General features: G+C 43.1%; 1 protein-coding gene across 6 annotated transcripts in view; it reads left to right on the forward strand.

The window, feature by feature from the left end:
• The window catches only part of PRKAG2 (protein kinase AMP-activated non-catalytic subunit gamma 2), a 378,851-nt gene that overhangs the window by 288,122 nt on the left and 64,887 nt on the right, over window positions 1-25,842 (forward strand). The gene's annotated exons all lie outside the window — the stretch shown is intronic.

Here is a 25,842-nt window from a genome sequence, read left to right on the forward strand (position 1 = left end):
AACAGAACAGACCTCTCTCTGCCAGCTTTTGTTTGATGCTGCTTCCTATTTAGCTCCTAATTAGATGACTGACAAATAGTTAACTCAGGTAGGAGATGAGCTTCTGACCTATTTACCTGTCTTACAAGCACTACACTGTTTTGTAAAGGAGTTTATTCTCCTCCATAATTTTGAGCAGATCTATAAGCTTGTGCCTTTTTGAAGGGGGGGTGTTGAAAACTTAAGGTAGTAGTTTTTAGACATGATTGCCTTTCATAGAATGGCCATAGAAATCTAATGTTCATGTTTAATATGTTAAAGTAGCTAAAACTTCGTATCAGAGGGGTAGCCGTTATCTAGCCTGCTTCTTGCGCGCGCGCACACACGCGCGCACACACGCCCCTGGAAATTTCCACTACATGCATCCGACGAAGTGGGTATTCACCCACGAAAGCTCATGCTCCAAAACATCTGTTAGTCTATAACAGGGGTAGGCAACCTATGGCATGGGTGCCGAAGTCGGCACGCGAGCTGATTTTCAGTGGCACTCACACTGCCCGGGTCCTGGCCACCAGTCTGGGGTGCTCTGCATTTTAATTTAATTTTAAATGAAGCTTCTTAAACATTTTAAAAGCCTTATTTACTTTACATACAACAATAGTTTAGTTATATATTATAGACTTATAGAAAGAAACTTTCTAAAAACGTTAAAATGTATTACCGGCCCGCGAAACCTTAAATTAGAGTGAATAAATGAAGACTCAGCACAGCACTTCTGAAAGGTTGCCGACCTCTGGTCTATAAGGTGCCACAGGACTCTTTGCTGCTTTTAAAACTTCGTAGGCTTTTTATTTGCAGAACGTGTAGTAATATATCTTTTAAAAACTTTGAAAATAATAGGCTGAGTCATTATAGTAAAAAAAAAAATCATAAACCAGCATGCTAATCAGATGTTCTTTTTGATAGCTATTCCTTTCTGTAGCTGACACTGCTGTTGAATGTAACTAGCCACAAACCTCATTTTAAATTCCTTTATGACTTTTAAAGGTTTTTCTTGAGTCCTACTGACTTGACTGCTTTTCTAAGAGCTTCTTGCTCTATAAGTTTTAAAGCAAAGTTAGGCCAGTCAAATAGACTCAGGCTTTTTTTTTTGTCTTGGTGAATCCTCCCCAGAACAATAAAATCTGCAGCTTCAGTATGACTTATTTTACATTAATGTTTGATGTAAGGAATTCAGTCTCTAATTTGTACTATCCTTCCCCAAATGAACACCAATAATTTCTGACCACATCTGCACCTTTCATGTACTTGATTGACTTCCTCTTATCTTTAAGTTGGAGAGTTAAACCATGACATGCAGAGTCTGTCCTAAATTTATCTTATTGATCTGCTACAAACATTCAATTTTGGGGAAATGTAAATAAATCCCCTTTACAATTGTTTAATGTCTACTTTAATAGTAGTGTTTCATAACATGCTGAGGTGGATGTCTGGTCTAAACAAAAACTCTCATTTACACAAGATAGTACAGATTACTGTGATAGAATAATTTATTTTCCAGCACATGTCAGATTAGAAAATATGAATTCACTGCCAATCATTCTGACTTCTCAAAATTGTGTTCCGTTGTGGTATTTCTTGAAATTTCATTTTCCTCCATCAAACTGAAGTGAGGTGTGTGGCTCTTCTTTTGAGTTGGTATATAAGTTTGAGTGTTTTTGCTTTGTTTTAATTTGTTGTATATTGGTTTTGGAATATGTCAGAGGAAGCATGTTCCTCTGTTGGTGGACAGTACACTTAATAGCAAACCCTGGCCCTGGCCCCATTCAGAGCCACTTGCCATCTTTGTAGGGAATCCATCTAATCTTTGTCTGGAAGGATAGTGATCAAAACATGGGCATTAAGAATGCTATATACATATAACAGGTGGCAGGGGTATGTGCAAAAAGCAACAAAGAGTCCTGTGGCACCTTATAGACTAACAGACATATTGGCACATAAGCTTTCATGGGTGAATACCCAGTTCGTCAGACACAGCGGTATGTGCAGTGTATTTCAGTGGAGACCATTTTGATAAAAGTAACAGCCCATGCACTAGAGCAAAACTTCTTTTCATTGTCACAATATGTCTTCATACATGAAGTCAATACGTAGAGAAGCCCGAAGACAGTGGGATGCAGATGGAAATGTTCACAGTGGTTATATTTTTTTACCTCAATCTTGCTCTTGTTGCTATGATTGCAGTTGTGCTAATGTTAGGGAAGGGAGGAGAGAAAATTAGTTCTGGTTATTTGGTAGATGAGACATGTTGGGTGGTATGGTGGTTCAGAAACAAAAGACCTTCAAGTATGTGATTAGATTTCATGCTTTCTCTCTCTCTCTCTCTGATATATAAAATAATGTGTTTAATTAGAAACTTTTCTAGCTGCTATTATAGATTAATCTAGCTCTGTGTTTCACATATGGCTAGCTTCCCCAACAGTTTGTCCACCAACAATCAATAACTATCTGGTATATCAAATTATGCTGCAGTTCCTTTGGAACTGAATGTTTAACATAAAGTAGCCATAAAAAACAAGGCCTCAAAATGGTCTTATTCCAGAATGGATCTTGCTTGTGATTCTCTTGAAAGTCTACACAAATGAGAGAGAATGTCACTGGCATTTTAATTTAAAGGAAATTAATTCACATTATTTGAAACTAATTGTTTAAACTGAAGGGTGGGGGAAATGAAATGCTGTTTAGAATACCAACCTTTCTTGTAACTGCATTTGTCTCATGACTGGGACGGTATGTTGCTTTGCAGAATCTGGTTTCTCAGAAGGGATGGTCTGTAAGTAAAATGGACACTCACTCAAAAACATCACACTTGTATCTAAAAATTTTGTACCTAACTAGTGTTACAATTAACACATAAGATAACTATTCCTGAGAGAGAAATGTTGGTTCTTCCTTCTCCTTACCCTCTTCCTTTGCTTTAACCTCCCATCCCCCGCTTGTTCACTTTGGACATTTGACTGGACTCTCTTTATTGTTAGTTTCACTTGTTGGTCAGTTCCAGATCCTGTCTTTTGTAATAGAACGATACCATAATTCTTGTACGGAATGCTCTTACTCAGTCTTTTCAAGAGAGTGTTTACTAGTATTAGCTGCAGCAGAGCTGAAACACAATAGCCAGCACATAAATATATACATAGAAGGGAAGGAGAGGAAGAAAGAGGTGGGCCAAAATACGTTTAGTTTGCTTGGATCTGCACAAAAGACCCTTCTAAACATCAGTAAGAGAACAGAGAAACTTTTAATTATTAATAAAATAGTTGTTTACTAGAAAGCTCAGGACATGCTATTTAAATGGTGACTTCTCTCTCAGAAAATGGACATTAACTATCGTAGTCAAAAATATTTTAATTCAAGATCCCTGTCCCTCTAGCAGGGAATGGAAATAAGACCACTGAAGTAGGTTTTCTTATCTTTCATACTGTTACCTTTTTGGGAGGCAGGGACAACCAGTTCCTTGTTACAGTAAAAAAATGTGACAAAGCTGATGTGAGTGTGTGCCTAATAACACGCACACACACACACTCTGCTGTTACATCAAAGTAGATTCCTTGGTTTGTTTCACACACAGTTTTGGGTTGACTTGTGAAACGTCAGGATAGATCATGGATTGCATAGCTGCTCAAAAAATAAAGAACAGAAAAGAATAAACACCCTGCTCTCCAACTGCTTTCTGTATGGGATCAGTGTCAAGTTATAGTAGGTCTGGGATTTATTTTAGTTTTTGCAAAAGGGGGAGGGAGGAGGCTGGAGGTTGGGGAAGAGCTCGGAGAAGTAATTTGTTTTTGTGTAGTTAACAGAAAAACATCAGATTTTTACCACCACAGTTTGTCACTGTGTAGCTTCATTTTGTTACAGATGGAAATGTTTGAGATCTAGTTTGTTGTTGTTGTTTTTCTTTTAAAATAATTGTTAGCATTATTGGTTGAAACTATACCATGACACTAATCTAATCTGAATTTTCTTCACCCCATCCTTCAAATAGTGTATAAAATTCCGTTAGGCTACAGAAGTTAATTTAGTCTCAGTATTTACATCACAGATATCAACCACATACCTGTCAGCTGCAGTAATTTGGTTGATTCAGCATTGTAACTGTAGCTTGGATAACTGGTTCTGCTGCAGTGTTGGCTCACAGCCATCTCTTTACCATCTTATCCACCAGCACAACTTAAAGAAAATAAAGCGGCAGCTCTGACTATACAAAAAACTGCAGTTGCTTTTTCCAGGCTATCTCATCCCAGATTAAAGGCTAGGAACAATTTTTTCTTTTCATGTGGGGCTCACACTAAGGGTGTGGTGGAAGGGAGACAAAAACGGAAGGGTATAGTGGGGGAGAAGAAACTCATTGCTAACTGTCAGTGGTCACCTTAAGCCAACAGGGTGATTCTTATCAGAAAAGTCTAATATGGTCTAAATTTTTCAAAAGTAATGAGTGCGGTTTTTGTTTTGGCACCCAATTTGAGAAACTTAAGAAGGCCCTGCCTTCTTAGAAGGCGCTGGACACCCATCTTTTGAAAATCTGGCCCCTTTAAGGTGTCTTAGGTTGGGCATTCAAAATCATTAGTCATCCTCGAAAATATAGGCATAATATATTTATGTTTTCAAAACTAAATTCAATAGATCCCTTGGCCTATATGGTGGCAAAAAAGAGCCATTTAAAGAAAATCTTGGGTTAACTCTTCCTACTTCAGGTCGGGTCTCTTTTTTGCCTTCCTCTGCGGCCTGGGGCACGGGTCACTTGCTGGAGGATTCTCTGCAGCTTGAGGTCTTCAAAACACGATTTGAGGACTTCAATAACTCAGACATAGGTTAGGGGTTTGTTACAGGATTGGGTGGGTGAGATTCTGTGGCCTGCATTGTGCAGGAGGTCAGACTAGATGATCATAATGGTCCCTTCTGACCTTAAAGTCTATGAGTCTATAACCTGCTCCTTTGAACTATTACATCTTTATTATGTTCAAGTGTCTTTCACTGACTGCTTCAGATTCACTTAAAAAAAAAAAAAAAAAAAAAAGCTTTCACTGTACTTCAACACCACAGTCAATGCTCATGATGCACTTGTGCAGCCCAGAATGAACACTGGAATAGTGGTTTTTAATCTTAAAACTAGGCTCTAAGCATAGACAACAGAACTATATTGCTATCCTGTCAAATCAACACAGAGTTACAGTGACTGGCCTTCCATTCCAACAAGGTGGAAGGGGTTCCCTTTCTAGACTGTCCAAAGGGGTTTCTGCAGAGCAATACATGAACTAAATATGCTTCATCCACAGCACTTTTAGCCTAGGAAGTGAGTGCCCAGATTTAGACTTACAACAAACCCATGTTTGTTGTATGGTAATGCTTGCAACTGCTGTAGTCACTGAGCTTGTGCATTGCTGATTATTGTGGCTCAATAGTAAACCTTTTAGACCCTGACACTTAGGTTTTTAGGAGGTTAATTGCAGCAAAGAGTCCTGTGGCGCCTTATAGACTAAACAGACGTATTGGAGCATGAGCTTTCGTGGGGGAATACCCAGTTGGTCGGATGCATCTGACGAAGTGGGTATTCACCCACGAAAGCTCATGATCCAATACGTCTGTTTAGTCTATAAGGCACCACAGGACTCTTTGCTGCTTTTACAGATCCAGACTAACACGGCTACCCCTCTGATACTAGGAGGTTAATTGTGTGTCTAAAGAGTTATTACAATCTACATTCCTAATCTTCCCACCAAAACTGCGCAGTGTTGCCTGGCTGTATCTCCTATTTCCTTTCCTACACACCCACCTCTTGCACTGTGGTCTCCCAATTTCTTCTTCCTTTTTGATGACACCCTCTTGTCTATTTTCTGCCTGTGACTGTACCTCTTTCATGGTGTTTCCTATGCATGGAATAGCCTCCCTCCAGTAGGATGCCAAACAACCTCTCCTCTCCTACAAGTTCTTCCTTAAATCTGTCTGTTAACCTTTCACCACTAACTCTCATCCCTGTTTTCACGTCTCAGCTCATATTACTTTAACTTGGCTCTTGTTTTAACCCACTTCAGTTGTGGGGGGAGGCTGTAATACTGTTATGGGAAAGGTGGCAACAAAATGCATATTATAGGTTATTGATGCATTACACACAACTATGCACAAAACTACATTAAAAAAACGTTAAGATACAGCCAACCATTTAAAAGTTTGGAAAAGGCAGAGTTACAGTTGCCTGTGCAACCTTAATTTGGCCTCCTTGTGCGCATGCATTATGATATACTCTTTAATTACATGATTATACCGTTTTTCCCCCCCCAGGACTCCTGACTCATTCAGTGCACAGGATAGACCTGCTCTGAGGATGCATCAGGATTGTATAGTGATGGAATCTGTCTGAAGGGACCCTGCTTCATTTGTTGCAGAAGTTGGTAGATAAGGAGTCAGTGAGGCAGGAGATTATGAAAGAGAAAGGAAGGTCTCATAGTTAAGGTAGTTGAATGTGCTACCCCAGGGAATTGGATTCTCTTTGGCAATAGCAAGGTAGCTGCTATGTTATGCAAGGCAAGTTCCTTAAGTCACCCTTTCAGAGGTGGTCACTAATTGGATGTTCCTCATTTTATGGTGTCCTGGGATCTCACAGCAGCAGCTGAAGTCAAGAGGAACTTTGTATGCTCAAAGCACAGTGCTATATAATATTATGTTCTCTGAAAAATTAGATCTCAGGTATGTCAGGTTGGGCACTCAAAATTAGTGGATATTTTTTACCTTAATATTGTCTCATCTGTAAAATGTGGATAAGATTGACCTCTCATCTCATAGCAGTGTTGTGAAGATATATTAACTAATGTTAATGAAGCACTCCAATACTGTAGTGATGAACACCACAGAAAAGCCCATGAGGAAATTAATAATTTTGCCTTCAGAGAAGGGTTTGACTAGTGTGCAGTAGAGAAGGCATGGCCACACTCTGAACAGTGAAGATCAACCTGAAGAGCTGCTCATTGAGTACCTTTTATCCTGTGCTGTGAATAAGACAGAAGGCCTGCCTCTTGCCTGCCTTTTCTCCCTCCCTCAGCTCCTTGTCCCACTCTCTCTGCCTCTACCCCCATCTTATCAGATCTGTCTCTGTCCCCTCTTCCTTTGCAGGGACAGTCCTTCTTAGCCCCAGGCTGGAGCATGCCTAGTGCAGATGGAATCTTCAGGGAATCTAAGTACAACACTCTTGTAAAATCTCTACAGAGCATATGCAAATTATTAAAAACAAAAAACAAAAAACAGCCTTGCATCCAATATGGAAAACTTCAGCCCAAATGGTTAGCTTGGCAATGTTATAAGCAGCTGAAAACTGTGCTTTTATAATGGGAATTGTTGGTCAACCTTCAAAGGCAGTGCTATTGGGCCCTACCTTTACTTCTCTCACAAACTCCCTTGAGTTTTAAAATTGCTCTGTTGCATTTTGGACCAACATAATCACTAAAAAAATTTGGAAAATCATGAGTTAAGGTGATTTGTGCTTTTGTTACTAGTCTACACTGGATTAAGACTGGATTACAGTAATGCACTCTGTGTGGGACTTCACTTTAAATCAATCAGAAAGCTTAAAGTGGCACAGAAAACACCTGCCTCTTTGGTAAGTAGTGTTTCCTGGTAGGAGCTCACAGTGCCTGTGCTGCTTGATCTGCACTATCCATCCATGGTCACTGGTTGAGTTTAAGATGTTGTTGGGTTTTTTTCCACTTACAAAGCTTTAATGGCGTGGGATCTGTCTACTTGAGGGATTCCCTCTCTCTGCCATACTGTTGCGGTTGTGATCTGCATAGACACTTCAAGATGGATTTCCCTTGATTTTAAGACTTTTTTGCGGGGGGTGAGGGGAGAGAATTGCAGGGGTTGACAGTTCTCTGCAGGGGGCCCTCAGCTTTGAAACCAAACTCCTTTCCTCACCCTCCACTGGTCCAAACCAGCTCAGGTTCATTGAGCTTCTATGAGCTTCAGAGCCCACTGGAGAGAGGATCTATCTACTAAACCCTTGGAGTGGGAGGATGTGGTGGAGGTTGATGCTTGAGAGTGGGGATATTTGTTGAGAAAGGACTCTTTAGTGTGGAAAGATCCTATGGCAAAAAAAAACAACCCACCTTGAATTTTCAGAGGGTGGGTGCTGGAAGAACTGCAGGTAACATTTTTAACGTTCTCTACCCTAAGAGAGAAACTGTATCTGTAACTCATGTTAAAACATCTCCTTATATGATGCCTCTTTCCCAGTGTAGACCAGACCTGTGGGTCTCTTCTCTAAAAGTTTAGCATGTGATTTTTGGGATTTAAGGTTGAATAATACAGTAGAAACTAAATGCAGAAATGTTCCTTTGGGGATTGTTCCCATCACCTTCAATTTGTAGTACATGGACTTAGACTTCTTTGCACAGTGTACTCCTGGAGGAGTTCTGCGCCAAAACATTAAAAATTCTGCACACAATATTCTAAAATTCTGCATTTTATTTGTCAAAATAACACAATATAATCATTCCAGTTTCAGTAATTTTGGTAATTTATTTCAAATACCTATCAGTAAGTATGAATGTAACAATACAGACAACAAAGATTCAGGAAAAAAAAAGTTTTTTGAGAAATAGATTCCTTACGAGGCATATTAATAGAGAACTTTGAGTAAGTCATTTAATCTACAATACAGAAACAAATTTCCTGCACCCCATGGAAGCAGTGCAAAAGCTTGGGGGAGTCTGGGGTAATGGAGGAGCTAAGGGAGTGGGAAGTAATTGCTGGGAAGGACCCTGGGAGATAACCTAGAGTGTTGTTGAGTGTGACTGGGATAAATATGGAACAAGTTGGGTTTTTTTGTGGGGGAGGAGGTATTGTTGGGGAGCCTCCCCCATGCAGACCCTAGTTGACCCCTAGCCTCTTTGTCAGGCACATCTGTCCTATCCCCATGTGTCCCTGCACCCCAATCCCATTCAGCCCTCACTCCAGTCTGCCCCCAACTAGCCCTTCTGAATTTCAGTCTGTGACACACACACCCTCCAGCAGCTCCATGTGCCCCATGCTGTTCTCCCTCCTCCCCCCCATTTCCCATGCCTCCTCACCTGGCCCCATGGGCAGGGTGCTGTGAGGAATGCAGCCTCTTCAGCTCTCCTCTCTGTGGCTGGCTGCTCCCAAATGGGAGTGGCAGCCCACTGTTCTGGTGCCACAGCGGCCTCGATGGGCGAAAGGTGTAACTGCAGCATATCTCTGGCATAATGTATTTTCTTCAGGGGAAAAAAATCTGTAGAAGAAAATGAATTCTGGGTGTATGCAGTGGTGCAGAATTCCCCCAGGATTAACACGTAATTTGTGCTACCTTTTAAACATCACCTCTAAATCTGGCCAAGGGCAACTTTATTTTGTGCAAGCTTACAACTGTAAATAAATCTGTTTAAAGACAAAATAACTTTCCTTACTTGCACTATTTAAATGAGGTCCCTGTTACCTTGATTTCTGTGTACTATGACTCATTACCCCTGACATTGTTGAAACACTCATCAGAACAGCAGAATTTAAGTATTGCCATCATTCCCTTGACCTATGCTTTTCGGTTTTGCATCTGATCAGCCTGTGCTGTTGCTAAGTTTTTGCACTGATGGCGAAAGAAAGAAGGCAAGAAGAGAATTGAGTTGCCAAGTAAACTTGCAACATTAGATTTTTTTTTTAATTGAACTGATTCTTTACTTTTATCCTTGCCCTCTTCCTCCCTTCCCCCCCTTCCTGCTGCTGGAATAATATGACTTTAAGGTAAAAGTAGGATAGCAATGCCTAGGGAGACATTCTGAGGGATTCAACTGGTTTTCTTCAGTCACACAGAATAAGTTAATGAAATCCTGAAGTCAGACTTCACAAAAAAATGCCCAGAATAAAAGGTTTAGTGTTCATATCTCACTAACCTACTATAGGTTTTCCTCCCTTGCTATGTTTAAAGAGGCACTTGAAGCTAACTAGAGTTTGTAAAGTTATTTAAAGGTAGCTTCAATTTTTACCCTGCCTCTAGGTCATGCTATTACGTGTTATGCCTGTAAAAATATACAAATTACACAATACTTCATTGTCATTAAAATATCCATCTTTTCTGCGTGAAAGACTCTCAAACTGCAATGGAAATGCTATGGAGAAACAGTGATGACTAGACAGAAAATGCTGTCATGCACAAAGTCAGGGGAGAAATGCAGAAATATGTATGCTAATTCAACTGGAGGATTAAGCTTAAATGTTACAAGTAATAACAAGGTAAATTTTTAGACAGAAATGTCTTTGTTTCTACTTAATACTATCTAATGGCCTTTTTGAAAATCCATGTCTAGACAGAACTTTGTGTGTGTTAAAGATAACCCACAAAGTGGGGAAAAATAGGTCAGTGCTAGTTAATCAATATGATGTACAAAGGCCTGAAAACTTCCCATTCGTCCCCCTTAACATCAGAAAGCAATGACTCTTCTATTCTGGAAGACTATGTGGTAAGTGGAGAGAACTAGTGAAATTAAGGTATCTTGAGACTGGCAGTTGAACAGTTGAGATAAGAAAACCTTTAAATGCTGGCTTAAACTTTTTGTTTTGTTAATTCTCTGTGCCAAATCAGCACTTGGGAACAAAGCATATCTTTGTTAATAACTCAACATTGTCCCTTCAGTTAAGGTGTCAGAGAACATAAACATCTCTACAATCCCCAAGTTTGCAAGCAAAACCAGGGAAGATCAAATCTGACATTCCTTGTATCATTAAGATTAAAAATCTTTCTTTAAAACAATACAAAAACCTTTCAGGAGCTTCTTGTACATAAAGAGGCATGGAGTGGGGAAGCAAAACAAAACACCCTTTCAGCTTACATTTTAAGACTGACTTTCCTTGTTCCATTAAGGATAGGACACTTCTTGTCCGTCTTAGTGAAGACTTGCCTACATGAGAGAGCTGCACTGGTTAAACCAAAATAAGAGTGTGTACACGAGGATTTCAATTGGTTTAATGAAATCACTTTAAAAAGTCACACAGTTAGAGTGGCTCATTTTGGGCTAGTGTAAATGGACTCCTAGCACAGTGGTTTTCAAACTTTTTTTTTTTTCTGGCTACCCAGTTGAAGAAAATTGGTAATGTCTGCAACCCAACAGAGTTGGGGATGAGGGGTTTGGGGTGTGGGAGGGGCTCAGGGCTGGGTTGGGGTATGGGGGCAAGGGCTACGGGGTGGGGCCATGAATGAAAGGTTCAGGGTGTGGGAGGGAGCTCTGGGCAGGAGCATGAGGATGGGGTGTGGTAGGGGGTCAGGGTTCTGGGCTGGGGTTGCAGGCTTTGGACTGCAGATGAGGGTTTTAGGGTGCAGGAAGGGGTTTTGGGGTGTGGGGGGGTGGAGGTTGGGGTGCGGACTTGCCTCCAGGGGCTCCCGGTCAGTGGTGCAGAGGCAGACTTCCCACCTGTCCTGGCACTGTGGACTGTGCTGCCCTCCAGAAGCAGCCAGCAGCAGGTCCAGCTCCTAGGCGGAGGCGACCAATAGGAGTGTGGAGCCAGTGCTCAGGCAGCATGCAGAGCCCCGTGCCCCTCCCCCCAGTCTAGGAGCCTGACCTGCTGGCTGCTTCCAGGGCACAGCATGGTGTCAGAACAGGTAGGGACTAGCCAGGCAGCATCGCCAACGGGACTTTTAATGGTCCGGTTGGTGGTGCTGAACAGAGCCACCATGACCCATACCTTACATTCTCCAACCCAGTACTGGCTCGCGACCCACAGTTTGAAAACCACTGTTCTAGCAGACCTCGGTCTAATCCAGGGGTAGGCAACCTATGTCACACATGCCAAAGGCGGCACACGGGCTTATTTTCGGTGGCACTCTCACTGCCTGGGCCCTGGCCACTGGTCCGGGGGAGGGGCTCTGCATTTTAATTTAATTTTAAATGAAGCATCTTAAATATTTAAAAAACCTTATTTACTTTATATATAACAATAGTTTGGTTATATATTATAGACTTACAGAAAAAGACCTAAAAATGTTAAATGTATAACTGGCACACAAAACCTTTAAATTAGAGTGAATAAATGAAGACTCGGCACACCACTTCTGAAAGGTTGCTGACCCCTGGTCTAATCTAAACCCAAATAAGTTCCTGTCTATACAAGGATTTCCAGTAGTTTAAATAAATCAGTTCTAAATAACACCGTTAGTTAAAACAGTGCAACTGTCTCATGTAAACAAGGGTTTGAGGCTAGTTTGCACTTCAGCAACCATTCATTTATCTTAAATCTTCATTGAGCCCAGTCCACCAGAATGGTAGCTTCTAATATTAATATATGAAAGCTTAACACCATCTTTGGACGTCTTGTATTTCAATACCTTCATCTGTCAGCCTTGAGTAGCATTTCTCTGAAAGGCACCTTTTTAAACCTAGATTTTCATTGTTTGGAGTAATTAGACTTGGAGAAAGTCATGGGGCTTTCTGGTAGGGAAAAATGTAGATGTACTGTTTTTTTATGAATTCTTTAATAGGTGGATGTGAAATCTGTTTGTAGAAAACATTAGGTTGATAACCCTGGCAATTGAGGTTCAACCTCTATTCACAGAACTACAGCAGTGCAGTTTTTCCCGAAAATGCAGGATTTGAACTGGTGATTTAGAGCTGATTATGTTACATAGTGATGGGCACTGTAGAAAATCCTTAAGATCAATGATGTACTCATTACCAATCCACTGAGCTGTCTATAGGCATTTTCTGCTTGACTAACGAGTGGGTAAAACTACTTCTTCCTAACTTATATCCCAGGCCAGAAACTGAATTTCTAGATTTAAAATACCATATCTCCTTCCCATTACTCTGCTCTTCAGTTTGAAAAAGGCTTGTAACTTAATCAGAGCAAATTAGTGTGTTGTGGTTTTGTTTTTTGTTTGTGCCTGGACAGGATATTGTATGGTTATTTTAATTAGCTCTGAAATGCAGATTTCTTAAGCTGCGCATCAGCTCCATTATCAGTCTCTTATCTCACATACAGTGTGACTGCGTTAATGATTGTCACACTTCAGTACTGATGCCAAGTGTCAGCATACAACTACAGTATGAAATATATTTTTAATACTTTTATGAAAGCTAGTAATTGAGGAACTTGGGCAGCCATAAGACTATGGTGACAAATATCTTCAGTGTGCCTCAATATTAATATAAAATTTTTAAAAACTATACTAAACAATTACTGAGACATAACTTGAACAATTAAAAGCAAAGGAAAACTAAAGGTTGCCCATGCTACCTTTTAATTAACCCATTTAATGCCTAAAATGAGTGCCCCCTTAAGTTAAGCACGCAACTTTAAAAAGTGACTACTTTTCAAGAGACAAAAGTAATTTCAGATAATAAACTGACACTGGTATCCCCTTGCCAGTTTTTAATATCTCTACAATCATTTTCCTATTCTTAAATGTCTTGTTTTTCCTGTTGAGTGGCTTTTTCACGAAGGGTAGCATGGGCAGCCTTTAGTTTTCCTTTGCTTTTGATTGTCCACTTTCCCAGACTGGTGGAGTAGGAATATGGAGTGTTTTAACTTGACTCCTGCCCTCATTCCCCATTAACTACTAGATAGACTATTGAGTAGATACATTTTAGGCTTTCAGCAATAAGGAGAGGGGGAAAAACTGGCTTCAAATCTAAAGTCAAATTGTTATAATTGATTTAGTTAATGTCAGTTATACAAATATTTGTGTAAGGCCCACCAGGAAGATTCTTTACATCATTGAAACATTTATGGAAAGTGGGTTTTTTATTAGTTGGCAGCATTAACAAGCTGCTCTTGAAGCTCACAGATGCTGACTACAACAGTTGTGTACCTATAGCTACTGAATGATCTCTTTGTGACTCTTAAACGCTTTAATCAAACGTGGAAAATGTTCCTCATGCAGTAGAACTTCCCGCTTTCAAGGTTTTCTGGAACCACAACCTGAAGTTGAACTGATATACTAGAATTCAGTCTAAATATAAAAAAGCATAGTATTGCTTATAGCTTGTCTCCATTTACCAGGGGATTGACACACTGCAATCGACCCACTGGGGGTCGATTTTTAGCAGGTCTAGTGAAGACCCGCTAAATCGATCGCCAATCATTCTCCCATCGACTCTGGTACTCCACCAGAACGAGAAGCATAAGGTAAGTCAACGAGAGAGTTTCTCCCGTTGATCCAGCGCAGTGTAAACACTGCAACAAGTCAGCCTAAGGTATATCGACTCCAGCTACGTTATTCACATACCTGGAGTTGCGTAACTTAGGTCGACTTAGCCTTGTAGCGTAGACCTTCCTTTAGCTGCAAAGAGATAATTACTTGTACTGTGATGGTACCTGGAAGCCCCATTCATAGGCCAGGAGCCCCATTGTGCTAGGCACCATACAAACAGCAAAAAGTCAGTCCACAGTGGTCTGTTGTAGGCACTCCTGCACAAACTATAATAAGTGTTTATACAGTATCTGTTCAAAGAATTCAGTGGGATGCACTATAATTAGTTAATCTATTTGGGGATTACTAGTGCAAGTGCCTTAAATAATGATGATTAGAGGTATGCAGAGGTTTTTATATCTTTTAAGACTGCAAACTAAAATGCCAGAATTTTCATTTTATTTGCAAATGTTAAGATCTGAGTAACATTAAATAAATATTTGTATCTTGCACAATTGTTTACCAGCTGATTAAGGTGCATCCCTCTTCACATGAGGATAGTCTTTCAACACTGTTCCTCAATAAAATTAAACTTTACTTCAGGATTTCATGTGCATTTCTGTGTAACTGGAATTGAGGTCAGTTTTTATAGCAGTTTCACTATTCCGTTATATTAAGTTTTAGTAAACTTTTATGCCATTAGGGTACACTGGTATGGAAACTTGCTGTTGAAAGTACTGTAATACAGTTTTACCTTTCATTGAGCTGAGCTACTTTTGAGCTAGTTTTGCTATAAAAATACTCATACATATTGCAATTCTTTGAGAGAACTGTAGGTGTTTATACAGGTTTTTGGTAGTTACTGTGTGTGTGTGTGTGTGTGTGTGTGCGCGCGCGCGGTTTTTTTGTTTGGTTTTTACAAACACACACTCACTTTGCAGCACCTTAATCTCAAAGCTCTAAAAGGTTGGGAAAAAGCAAGAATTTTATGTTTTGATATAGTCGTTAATTACATGATCACATACTAATTTTTTCCACAGGACCCCTGCCTCATTCAGTGCACAGGAGAGAGAATGCTTGTATTTTGAGCAGCTATTCAGTATAATCCCTCTTCATTCTTTGTTTACTGTACATCGGGGTCCCCAAACTTTTGAGGGCCATGTCCCCCCCCTTACCTGTCCATGCCCCCACCCCTACTCTGGGAGCCAGAGCTGGGAGCAGCCGGACCCACAGCCAGGTGCAGCTCTGCTCCCAGCCTTGCACCCAGCCTCGGCCCCAGGCTAGGAGTGGAGCCAAACCAAGGCTGTGGATTGGGCCAGGCATGAGACTGGGAGCCTGGGATGCAGCTGGGTGTGTGACCAGAGCAGAGCTGGGGGCACGGAGGGGCTGGTGGTGCTCCCTCCCTGCTCCCCCTGGGGGCTGGCCAGGCCCCACTGCACCTCCTCGGATGTTCCTCCAGGCTGCCCTAGAAGTGTGCACCCCACACTTTGTGGATCTCTATACACTATTCAAACCCTACTCTGAAGACAGAATTAACAACTCCTCCAAGTACTTGTGCATATGTAAATTCCGCTGTTGATATGCGTACAACTCAAGAGCTTGAGATTGGAGACCTTTTGGTCAGCAGCATTTATACAGCACCCATATGCCCTCCCAGTCCTTATGCTTCAAGGCAAGGGCCTATAAAGGCAAAGTATGTTGGCCGCGACTCATTTCCTCTGACCACCTTGTGGCTTAGAGGCAGAGCCCTGAGTGATTGAGAGACTGCCAGCCTTTCTTTACTAATTATAGTTACTGTTTTATAGCTATCCCTAGATTAGATGTTAGATTGCTAAAGAAATAGGAATACAACAGGCAGTTAATTGCCAACAGCATGGCATTATCTGGTTTTCCTGAATTCTAATGCTACCCCTCATGCAGGAGAGCTAACCCAGCCAAGATGGACAGTGTGTGTCTGGGAGAATTGCATATTTACAAATTGCATGTTTGTTGGGAGTCTTGCAGTTCTCAGTTCAGGAAAGATAAGGAGACTTGCCTTCAGGTCTTCGCGATGACTAAATCCATTGAACCTGCCTCCAAACCAGGTTCATGAGACACCACTCCTATCCCTGCAGGGGCCCTCAGAGCCCAAAAGTACAACTGCAAGCTCTCTGCCTACAAGAGTCCCGGCGCCAGCTACCCAAACAACAACCTCAAGGTTTGTGTCCTCCTTGGATAGGCCACATGGCTCCAGGAGCCTGGGAGACAAGGCTCCTCTAACAGGAAAACCTTCCTGCAGCACCAAACGTCTTCTGAGACTTCGTGGCCCTGAGTGGTTCCCTCTGAAACTCCATCTTGTACCGATTCCAACTGGACAGCACTGAAATGCCTAGTGCCAATAGATGTGCCTTTGGAAAGGAACTCATCACCGACCCAGGTACTATGTACCTCAACATCCACAGGGCTGGAGCCAGGTCAACCAGGGCTACACCCAAGTGCCTCTCCTTTACTGTAGTGGCGATTGCAATAGTGCCTCAAGAGAACCAGGTTCCAGACCACCATCTACACCATTGGTAGACAAATTGAGACTGGAAGTAAGGCATATGTTTTTACAGTGATAAACTGTTCAGTGATTGATTATTCAGTGGTCATGGGGGATTCGTTATCACTGTCAATGTTTAAATCAAGATTGGATGTTTTTGTAAAATATATGCTCTAGGAATTATTTTGGGGAAGTGCTATGGCCTGTGCTAGACAGTTCAGACTAAATCAGAGATCCCCAAACTGTGGGGCATGCCCCCTAGAGGGCTGCAAAGGAACGTTTGAGGAGGTGCAGCTGGGGCCCAGGCAGGCAGGGAGCACCACCCCGCTCTGCTGCCAGCCTAGGAGCTCTTTACCCCTGTCCCCGTCCCCTCCCTCCCAGAGCTGTGGCCCTGGTTCCCGGGGGGGGGGAGAGGAGGGGAGGATTCATGAATAGGAGTAAGGGGGGGGGGCCCAAGGTAAAAAGTTTGGGAACCCCTAGACTAAATGATCACAATAGTCTCTTCTGGCCTTTGAATCTACAAAAACCACCTAGGCTGTCAGCCCCATAAAAGTACTTGGCATTAATAGCTCGCCAGATATATCAGAAACTGCAGTCTCCCTTGATGTCGATTTTAAGCCCTACAGTTGGTACTGATTCTATCCATTGGTGTGGCACAGTCAGTCCAAAACATACTGAGAGCCACAATACTGCCCATGGATCCATGTTATATGTTCTCCTTGGCATCTTCAGAGTTGAAGGATGAGGACAGTCCATACCAGCAGCATCTCTACTTACCCAAAATGTCACCACAACCCTCAACATAATACAGAGTCAAGACACTCTCTTTGTGGGAGAAGAGATACTGGGACATGCAAAATCGTGAGCCTTGGTTCTCCTAATCAGGGCCACTAGGCTTGTATCCACCAGGGCCCATATGGCCCTGTTGGAGATGTTGGTCTCCTCAGATCAGCCTTAGCCAGTGGGACCAACACCACCACCAGAAGACTGTCATCCATGGTAGTAGTCCCTGAGACCGCACAACAACCCCTCCTGGTTGCGCTGCAACTGCTCATGAAATAGGAACAGAGGGAAGAATATGCACCAGAATGTGACTTCCCAGCCCCAGTGACCCTGTTCTTCTCATCCCCAAATGAGGTCGTAGTATCACCAAGACCCCACGATCAGATGATTACAAAGGTTTCCTAGATTTACTAATAAAGGTTACTGAGGCCCTCCAAATACCTCTTGAGGAGGTTCAGGAGCAGAATGGTAAGTAACTGGACATTCTCCAGTCCTCTTCAATGGGAAAGGTAACCTCGCTGTCAGAAAGGGCTATCATGGACCCAGCCAAACCCTTGTGGTAGACACGTGCCCCAATTCTTTTGCCTTTTGCAAGATAGAAAATATAAGATGCTTCCCAAGGGTGTGGAATTCCTGTACACACACACGCTCTCCCATCCTCCCTGGTAGTCACAGTGGTGAACAAAAAGGAAAAACAATTTAGGTCCTCACCAAAAGAGAGAACCAAAGAAATGAGATTTATTTGGCTGGAAAGCCTACTTCTCAGCAAGTTAGTTCCATGTGGCCTATTACTTGGCTATATTGACCATTTGACTTCTGCATACGTGAAACTGCTTACCTTTTCAGATGGCCTGCAAATCGAGATTTGCAAGGCATTTGTGTCAATAGATAACAAGGGCCAGCTAGCGGCCAGGACAAGCCTGTAAGTGGCACAGGATGTGGCAGAACGGCTTCCAGATTCATGTCATCAATGGTCATTATGTGGCAGGCATCCTGGCTTTAGAGATCAGAATTCCTTAGAAGTCTAAATGATAGTGGAGGACTTTCCCTTCAAAGTAGCTGAACTATTCAGCTCTAATGAGGCCCTCCATACATAGGGAGGCTCACGAGTCCTTCAGAGTTCCCTTGGAGAGTATGTGGCAGTTCCTAAGAGGAATTTCAAACTGGCTTATTCCTCTCAGGGATCATATCTGCCTCCCTTCTAGCATCAAAGAACATCCAAACCCTCTAGGAAATGTCACTTTTTCCATAGGAAGGCTGACAGCCTATTGCTCCATCCCACACCAACCAACCCTTCCAGTCCCAGAAGCATCAATTTTGATGGGACAGTTGAAAGAGGTTTTCTACTCTACCAACTCTAGAAATTCTAGACCAGGGATTCTCAAACTTCATTGCATCATGACCCTGCATTTCTGACAAATATTACTACACGCCCCGAGGAGGGTGGACTGAAGCCTGAGCCCATCCGGGACCTGCCACCCCATGTGGGGGGACCAAAGCCCAAGTCCCACCACCTCTGGTGCAGGGGGGGACGGGGAGCCAAGCCCAAGGGCTTCAGCCCCAGCCAGAGGGCTTGTAACCCTAGCCCTGCTGCCAAGGGCTGAAACCCAAGGCTTTCGGCTTCGGCCCTGGGGCTCAGGCTTTGGCTTCAGCCCTGGGCCCCAGCAAATCCAAGCCAGCCTTGGCAACCCCATTAAAACATGATCATGACCCACTTTGGGGTCCCAAACCACAGTTTGAGAACCCCTGTTCTAGAGATTTCCTTTCAAAATAGTCTAATATACCACTGACTAAAGGGTGGTGGTGGGTGCTTTGAGGGTGGTGGTGGGTGCTTCGGGGGGGACAGACGGACGATGACATTGGTGGGGCCAGCAGTCTCCCTACCTGGCTCCGTGCTTCCCTGGAAGCGGTGACATCCCCTTTGCTCAGCTTCTAGGCGGAGGCATAGCCAGGCAGCTCTGTGTGCTGCCTCCTCCCACAGCGCTGGCTTCACAGGTCCCATTGGCTGGGAACCGCGGGAGCAGGGCCTGAAAGCAGCATGCAGAGCTACCTGGCTATGCCTCCACCTAGGAGCTGAGCAAAGAGGATGTCACCGCCTCCGTGGAGCCCCCAGGTAAGCGCTGCCCAGAGCCCACCTCACCCCAGCCCCTGCCACATCCAAACTCTGCTGCGGCTGGTGGGAGACGAGGGCAGATTGGCCCACAACTGCCCCAGCAGCGGCCAGTGTGACTGACACAGTGGCTGCCTGAGCTCCCCCAGGCCAGACACACCGGCTGCTGCAGAAATCACTGAGGTCACAGTTTTTATCTGTATCAGTTGTATTACTGTATTAGACTTAGATTTGCATATTTTATTTTATTTTACTTGGTTGTTCACTTTGTTCTCTCTGTTACTACTTGGAATCACTTAAATCCTACTTTCTGTATTTAATAAAATCACTTTTTACTTATTAATTAACCCAGAGTATGTATTAATACCGGGGGGGCAAACAGCTGTGCATATCTCTCTATCAGTGTTATAGAGGGCGAGCAGTTTATGAGTTTACTCTGTATAAGCTTTATACAGGGTAAAACGGATTTATTTGGGTTTAGACCCCACGGGGAGTTGGGCATCTGAGTGTTAAAGATAAGAACATTTCTGTAAGCTGCTTTCAGTCAAGCCTACTGCTGTTGGGGCCGTGGTTCAGACCTGGGTCTGGGTTTGCAGCAGGCTAGCGAGCCTGGCTCAAACCAGGCAGGGCACTGCAGTCCTAAGCTGCCAGGGCAGGAAAGCAGGGGCAGAAGTAGTCTTGGCACATCAGTTGGCACTCCCAAGCTGGGTTCTGTGATCCAACCTGTCACAACTATATACATAAATTCGTCACCAAGGTAAGTTTGTGGTTAAGCATCTTCCAATCTTTCTATTCTAAAATATCCAAGCCTAGTGTCAGTTCAGTGTTCCTGCAGTTACTCCTCCCTTAAGCACACTATTCCTGAGTCCCCAAAACTCAGGGGGACTGTTGGGCTATTTATCTATGCCAAACTTCATAGGCAGCAAAGCCTTGTGCTAACTGCTTAAGATGATGCCTTACAAGATACAGACCAGTAGGTTCCTTGCATCACTGCTAAGCAAAATTAAAATGGTAAAGCCAGCTCTATGGGCTACAACACCTAAGCCCCTTCCCCATCCCTTTTCAGGGACGCATCTCAAGAGGATCCATTACTTCTAGAGAGAAGCATGAGGATATCCTGACATAATAGAAGAGATCTCTTCACAATATGGGGGAAATGGAGTTTACAGCAGCTATTTCCCTATCCTGGACCTGTAGAACCTCAACACGCTAATTTGCAAGCTGAAATTCAGGATGGACACCCTTATGTCGATAATCCCAACTCTGGAGTACAGAGACTGGTTTGTGTATCTCAGCCTTCAGGATGCATACTTCCACATATTCATCATTCCACACCATAGGAAGTACCTACAGTAGGCCAGGATCACTACCAGTATCAAGTACTGCCCTTGAGAATCGCCACAGTATGAAGAATGCTACCAGTCCAGTACCAAGATGCTATCAGTAGTGGCAGCTCACCTGAGAAGGTGCAGCATCACCATATTTCCTAACCTGGGAGATTGGCTCATACAGGGCAAATCTCAACAGACCTCTGAACACATGTTCACTTGCTTCCAGAAGTTAAGCCTACGTCAACAAACAGAAATCAACTTTAATCCTGGTTCAGATAATCAAATTCATCAGGGCCATCCTAGACAATTCCACATCCAGGGCCTACCTACCTCAGGGCAAGTTATTTAACTGTTTGCCATAACTTTTCAACCAGAGAAGAACCAACATACCTATATAAGATGATGTCTCACCCTCCTAGGTCATATGGCCTTTTGCACGTCATAATGCCATATGCTAGACTTCACGTTGGATGCTGATAGATTTTGGTTAAAGCTGGCTTTGACAGCCAACAAACATCACCTGGACATCTCTCCTCATCCCACCTTTTGGTCCTATTATCACTGAAATGGTGGAAAAACCCAATAAATGCCTGTAGAGGGGGTCCCTTTCTAGATGCCTTTGCCATCCTTCCTAGCTTATGTCATGGATCCATCCTTGTTAGGGTGGAGTGTACATATGGACAGATTAAAGGTACAGGGCTCATCCTGCCCAAGGAAGAAGAGAATGCACATCGATTTCCTAGAACTCAGAGCTGTACGGAAGATCCCTGAAAATCCTTCCGCCACCTAATAGGATAGTTGGTACAGATCATGACTGACAAACATGAGCACCGTGTTTTATATCCACAAATAATGTAAAGTAAGGTCTTCCTCTCTCTCTCCCAGGAAGCCATCAGGCTTTGGAATTGGTGCCCCAAACATTAGTTATTCCTGAAAGCAGTATGCTTTCCTGGACCACAGAACATGCATGTAGACAACCTCACAGATACTTCCTCCCAAATAATGAACGGATGATTTAAAGACCAGATCCTGGAGAATGTCTTCAAGGCCTGGGGCAAGCCCAAGATGGACTTCTTCACCACTCAATACAAGAAGCATCAAATTCTGCTCAAGAGTAGGAATGAGTTCAAGAGTCATAGCAGATGAGTTTCCAATACCACGTTCAGGAGACATGAGGGGTGTGTATGTGTGTGTGTATCTCTCTTCCCCACCGCTCCCCAACACCTCAGAAATATTAATTAGAACTATAAAAATATACTTACTATTTAGGCGTTATTGAATGCTTGTAAGTTGCGGCATGCATTAATCTCATGTACTTAACATACCTGTCTCATATCGTAAGGTAGTATTTGAGCATTTGCATTGTAATTCTCTGTGTAATCACTAGACAGGAAAGAGACATGAATTAGTGAGAAATGCTGGTTCCTGACCAAAGGGGTGAACTGCCCAACAGAGAAGCCTTTGTCGAAGGCTTCCCTCCACATGGAAAGGAGATGTGCAAAGTGAATTCTTTCCATCAGCTGAACTGGCAGCTCAGAGAAGGTGGGGGAGGGGGAAGGAGTAGTTTCTCCTTGTCAGGAACTTTTATTTCTGTGCTGCTTGGATTCTCAAGGGCAAGGATTTGTAGGCATAAACAAGAGATCCCCAGTGTGTAGCCTGAGTTAGTCCTAAGGGACCTATAGAGTTTGTGTATTACAGAAGCTTCTATTACCTTTTGAAACTTAAGACTAACTCATTTGTGTGTGTTTACCTTCTTTAACCTTGGAAATAAGTCTTATTTCTTTTTCCTTTATATAATACATTTTTAGATAGTTATAGGATTGGCTACAAGTGTTTTCTTTGGTATGAGATTTAAGATATGATTGACTTGTTGTAAGTGACTAGTCCCTTGAGAGTGGAAGTAGTCTGAATTTGGGTGGAGGGTTGGTGTAAGGGAGTTTTGGAGGCTTACCTAGGTGGCAAGATAGATCGCAGTGCCCAAAGGGACTGTCTGTGACTCCATGTTAAGGCTGTTAGTGCTTGAGGAGTTTACATTTGATGAGTGGTTGGTGAAATCCACTTGAAACTAATTTGGAGTTTTGTGTCCCGCTTCTTAACTGTCTGCCATGAGCTTGGTACTCATGTTCTTGAGTCACTGCAGAACTGTTTGACACCTGCATATCACTGCATAGCTAGGTGGATGCCAACAATAGAACAGGAAAGTTCTTTCACAGTTAGGTTCATCTTGTTGATTCTTTTCTGCTGTTAGGGAAGTTCTCACAATCTAGTAAAATGGACACTATTTTTCTCCATGGTGCCAGAAATCCATGATGCCTCATCACTCTTCAAATACTTGGCTATTTACTTTGGTTAAAACACACAAACCTGTCCCTCAGTTTTGTCAAGTTGCACCTAGTGGCCATATCAGCTCACCATCCACTGGTGGAGTGCCATACAATATTTTCTCATCTGTTCGTAATTAGGTTTCCAGGAAGGCCTAGTTAAAGTATTCCCACCAGTTAAGAAACTTCTATCCCCATGGGACTTGAACTTGGTACTCTCAGCCCTCATGGGGCCAACCTTCAAATCCATGGCCTCTTCTTCCCTACTGCACCTTTCCACGAAACTGATATTTTTAACTGATATAGCTTTGTGCCAGAAGAGCTAGGGAAATGCAGGCATTGGCTGATCTGCTGTACTCCGTATTCTACAAGGACACTCTGAATTTTGTTCAAAAGTAGTAATAGAATTTCAACTGAACCAACAAATATACCTCCTATTGTTCTTCCCGAAACTTCATGTGCTTGGAGCTGAGGCAGCACTATACACTCTCTAGACATTAGGAGAGTGCTAGGTTACTACCTAAATAGGAAGTCATCAAGACTGTTCATCTCCATAGCAGAGAAGTTGAAAGGCTCTGCAATTTCATCTCAGAATAAGAGATCCAGTTTGACAATCTCAATCAGAATGGCCTTTCCTGTAGCCAAGGGAGAGCCACCGCTCACAAGCCGCATCTGTGACACCACTGTGTAATTTGCCAGTATTAGACATTGTTACCAGATTTGCCCGTTACTTTGGGGTATGCTCATTTATTAGGGTTCCTTTTCAGGGGAGGGGGATTCTGTAATTTTATTAACGTACTGCTTATGTCACTTGTGTGTTCATATAGAGCTCTACTCCTCCCTCTGCAAGTCCCCTCCCAATGGAGCTATCCTGCAGGACCTAGGTTCCCCAGGGCTGGGTTCTTCCAGACCCAGAACCAGATGAGCACGCACACACACCAGAGCAAGTCTGAGCGGACCGGGTCAAGCAGCACTTTTAAGCTGTCACCCTTATATGCCCCTGGGCTCAATAGGCTGGGTCAGGTAGCACTTCCAAGCTGCAACCCTTATATGCCACAGGTTTAGCACGTCCCTATCCGCACTTTCACGTTACAGTTATACGGGTAGTAACCCACTTGATGAGCAAACCCCACAGGGATCTTTAGCTTAGGTAAAAAAAAAAAAATAGGGGAAGCTAAAAACACAAAAGAGTAAAGTTCAGGGAGAGAGAAGCAACCAGCTTAACCATAAAAGTTATTTATTGAATAACGGTGATAACTACACAAGGAGAGCCTAAACCCCCATAACAGTTACATTATTAAAGATTAATACCTGAAGTAGAAAAGAAGAGAGAGAGAGGGATCTCACACACTCCATAGAGCTTGAACTGGTCAGGGTTCCCAGGTGATGGTGGTAGTTCAGGGTCCTGAGTGCTGGAGAGAGGCAGAGCCCCCAGCACAATCAGTCAGAAGAAGATGGTGTCCCAGTGGCACTGATGCATAGTTTGGGTCCCTGTATCAGAACACTTGGGCATAGGTAGGGGTTTTTGTAGAGAATACAACGGTTCAAGGGACCACACTAGATTTGTTTATGGGTAAACTGATGACTCAAAGGTTTTCTTTAGGCTAGACAATAGGAGCTGATCACTCTTGGCTATGGGTGGTGTTTTCTTCCAGAGAGCTCACAATGCAATTAGGCTGCTTCAGTATTTTGATTATCAGTCAAGGATTCATTACTAGAATTGGTCTGATAACTGCTGACCTGGGTGTGTGCAGGCATAGGTTCATTAACATTTGGAGCAGAGATCCCCCCATGATGCAGTGCTTCCCTGCTTTTCTGGTCCCAGAGTTCAGTGCAGTTCTGTTCTGTATGCTAATGAAGATACCTTAATCTTCTCACCCTTGTCAGGAGCGGTCTAGGTGTATTTCCCAACACCCTTCACTGCTCTCTGCGAGTCTTTTCTCTGATCGGTTTTGGCTCAAGTAGAGTCTGGTGGGGGATGGGGGGTGTCTTTCATGAGTCAGACAGGCTGGATACTTCACCCTGATTCCCCAAGAACACAGAGTTGACTGGTATCAACATCTGCAAAGCAGTTGTGTTTGGCATCAGTATACATTCTCAAAATACTGGCCCCTAAACTCAGGCTTCCATGTCCGATGCTGCATTTGCTAAAGCAGTTCTTCACTTGTCTAACTAATCACTCCAAGCCCACCTCCTTAACTCAGTCACTATTTGGGAGGTACCATCAGTGGAGTGTGCATATGGACAAGCACTTCAAGGAGAATGGGAAGTTACCTTGAATTCCAGTTACACTTGTACACTAACTATTGTCCACATACACATTCTGCAATCTGCCCTTTCATCCTGTCTACCTCTGAGTCCTCTTTGGCAATTCTGTGGTAAGAAGGAACCAAATAGCATCTGATGCCCTTTGCCCTTGTATGCTGTTGTCGCAGAGTATGATGACTGGGAGGCCACATGTGGACTGTATGGATCAGCTGTTGTCAACCCGCGGTCTGCATGCAGCCCAATTAACACACAGCTGTAGCCCAGCTCAGGTGTGTGCTAAAGGCCACATGCTGGTCTGCCAGCTGCCTCTTGGCCCCACATGGCAGGCTCGGGGTCCAGGCTGCAGGCTT

Source organism: Mauremys mutica, chromosome 2 (genome assembly GCF_020497125.1).
Source record: "Mauremys mutica isolate MM-2020 ecotype Southern chromosome 2, ASM2049712v1, whole genome shotgun sequence".
NCBI lineage: Eukaryota > Metazoa > Chordata > Testudines > Geoemydidae > Mauremys > Mauremys mutica.